Consider the following 3160-nt stretch of genomic DNA (forward strand, 5'->3'; position numbering starts at 1 on the left):
AATTGTGTTTTTGTGGTCATTGGTCTTTGCTTAATTAACATTTCTCAAACCGCTCACTCATTTAGGGAACTGCTTCTGAGGAGGTAGAGGTCACTTTGAAGGAGAGTTGTCTGAAGTCCTATTCAGACACCCCTCAAATGTCCTTTCCTCATTCACAGTATCCCACTTCGAACCTTGGTTGCACTTATGTTAAAACAACAACAACATTGCATCTGGCAGCAACCAGCTCATGTCTCTTGAGACTCAGGAGACAACCAGCAGCAGCTCGAGTAGAGGGGATGGCACAGCCGGACCCCACTTCTCATGCGCTGTGCTGAAATGTGGGTGCGCCTTCTCCTCTTTTGCACTGCCGTGGCTCATAGCCCTTTCTTTGTGCATCTTTTGTGACTAAGCAGAGTCCCAGTGCTATGCTCCAAACCCTATATTCTAATTATGACTATTTAGATTAGAAATCAGCCCCCCCGAGCCCAGCAAGCCGGTTCCTCCCGCCCCTCGATGGCCGCAGCTGAGCGGGGCTGAGCCCGAGCCGTCCGTTCGGGACCCCTCGGCACAACCATGGAGAAGCAGTACGACGTGCTGTTCCGGCTGCTGCTGATCAGGGACTCCGGGGTGGGCAAGACCTGCCTGCTCTGCCACTTCACCGACAACGAGTTCCACTCCTCGCACATCTCCAAAATTGGTGTTGACTTTAAAATGAAGACCAGAGAGGTAGATGGCATCAAAGTGCGGGTACAGATTTGGGACACAGCGGGGCAGGAGAGATACCAGACCATCACAAAGCAGTACTATCGATGGGCCCAGGGAATATTTTCAGTCTACGACATCAGCAGCGAGCCTTCTTACCAACACATCATGAAGTGGGTCAGTGCTGTGGACGAGTATGCACCAGAAGATCCTTAGAGGTAATAAAGCTGATGAAGAGCAGAAACGGCAGGTGGGAAGACAGCAAGGGCAGCAGCTGGCTGAGGAGTACGGCATGGACTTCTGTGAAACAAGTGCCTGCACCATTCTCAACACTAAAGAGACTTCCATGCGTCTGACGGAGCTGGTGCTGCAGGCCCAAAGGAAGGAGCTGGATGGTCTCCGGACCCTTGCCAGCAATGAGCTGGCCCTGGCAGAGCTGGAGGAGGAGGAGGGCAAACCTAAGGGCCCAGCGAACTCTTCCAAAACCTGCTTGTGCTGAGGGACCTGAGTGGGGCGCCCCACACGGACCCCTTGCCTCGGGAGGCTGGTGGGCAGACAAGGAGCCTGGGCTCTGCCTGCTGCTGCCCTCTCCTTTGATGACCTGTTGAATCAGTAGCTGCTCCTCTCCCCCGCTGGCCCTGAGAGCAGCTCTGCTGTCATCTCTGAGCAGCCTCTGTCCCTGGCCCCTCCCCTGGAGTGGCCTCCTTCAGCCCATTCCCCAGCCATAGGCCCGCTGTGACCCCACGGTGTGCTGCGAGCAGTATCTCCTGCCCCGAGCTCCCTGGACAGTGGCTGAGACTGGAGTGGAGACCGTGAAAAGGCTCCTCCGTTCTCAGTTCATCTTGTCTCTGCTTTCTCTCTCCTTCCCACTTTCTCCGGCCCTCCCTCCAGCGCGTTTGTACTGAGCCTCTCCCATGCTCGGCCTGTGTTCTGCTGTGCGGCTGCTGGAACAGCTCCTTCCTTCTAACCCTGAATAAGGGACTGAACCTAGGCTCATGGGCAGTCTCAGCTCCTGCCCCAGGGAGGACCCCACCCTGCTCTGGGCTGGGCCGAAGGCTAAGGGTGCTTCTCCTCCCCACCCCACTGCCCCTTCCTGTGCCATGGGCCTGCCTCCCCAAGGACCTTGGAGGTAGGAAGGAAACGCCATCTGGTGGTCCTCAAGCGCAGGACTGTCCTGCCTCTGCCTGCTCCCCCTATCTAGGCTTTGGCCTTCCTCAGTGGCCCCCCTGCCTCTGTGGGGAACTGAGCTCAGAGGCAGTGCTTCAGAAAAGAGGAGAAAATGATGAGGGGTGGCAGAGATAAAAAGTCACCTCCACTCTGTACCTCTCATGCAGCATGTGCACAACTTCTCTTCACCTGGGCTCCTGAATGTCAAATGGGTACCAAGGCTTAAGGGTGCCACAGAGGCAAGGAGAGCCCTGGGGGTGGTGACGTTTGTCAAGCCAACTACATATGCCAGAAAAAGGAGGGCTTAGAAGTGAAAGCCTAGCTCCTAGATGTCAGAGCAAGTGCAAGCAGGCCCGGGACACCACATTGCAAAGCAGAGGGGTTGTGGTAGCAAAAGGCTCCTTGGTCTTCTCTTTCTTGCTCATGTAAGAACTTTTCCCTAAACTCCCTGGCAGAGATGAGAGGTAACATAAACATGCCAATTTACTGAATCCAGCCTTCAACAGTCAAGGTTTTCCTGGGGCCCGGTCACTGTGAGAGGAGGGCAAGACTTCATGGGAAGAGAAAGATGGCCCTGTGCTGTTCTCTTCAGCCTTCAAGACAAAGTGCTTGAAAAAAGTGCCAATTTGCACTGTGGCTACCAGGGCATGGAGGAAGACTCCCTCCTCCTGAGTTTTGTGTTCTGGAAGTTTCTTCCACTGCAGGAGCCCAAGAAGAGCTTGAAGGAATCTTTTGAAAGGCCTCTTTCAATTACCAGCCCTGCTTGGGTTCCTGCTCACCTTCCTGAGGTGGGAGAAACCCAGGAAAGACGATTGTTCCTCAGTTGCACTGCATGGCTGGGGCTGGAGTCAAAAGAAAGAATTGGGCACTGAGCATTTCTGCAATCAAGAATCCACATCAGAGCAGCACTTCCTCATTCCTTCAAAGAAGGAGGTGAAGATAGAATCACTGGACACTTCCTCCTGGCTCTTACCAAACCATAGGGTAGCCAGCAGGAGAGGGTGGCTCAGGGTTTAGGGTGAGGAAGAGGTGAGCATGGTGCAAGGAAAGAGCAGGAATAGAAGTAAGTCCTTGGCAAATGAGAGACCTAGAGCTGATGCGTTAGTATGAAGCCATGATTTTCTGCGGCTGCTTCCTTGAGGACTGACTTGTGCAGCCCTGTGCTGGAGGTGAGCAGGGTGGTGAGCAGTCCTGTTTGCCCTCAGCTGGGGAGCTGAGAAAGAAGTTACATTATGCACTGGTGCCCACCTGTGGGCCAGTGTCATTCTTTCCCGGAGATCCGGCAGAGCACTGCTGTCTCTCTCTCCTA

The 3160-nt window shown here is 54.3% G+C and overlaps 1 pseudogene; it reads left to right on the forward strand.

The window, feature by feature from the left end:
• The first annotated feature begins 546 nt into the window (after nt 1–546).
• On the forward strand, nt 547–1183 carry LOC104871052 (annotated as a pseudogene).
• Nucleotides 1184–3160: the final 1977 nt, after the last annotated feature.

The sequence above is a fragment of the Fukomys damarensis genome, unplaced genomic scaffold, assembly GCF_012274545.1.
Source record: "Fukomys damarensis isolate Sample0158 unplaced genomic scaffold, DMR_v1.0_HiC HiC_scaffold_26, whole genome shotgun sequence".
Taxonomy (NCBI): Eukaryota; Metazoa; Chordata; class Mammalia; order Rodentia; family Bathyergidae; genus Fukomys; species Fukomys damarensis.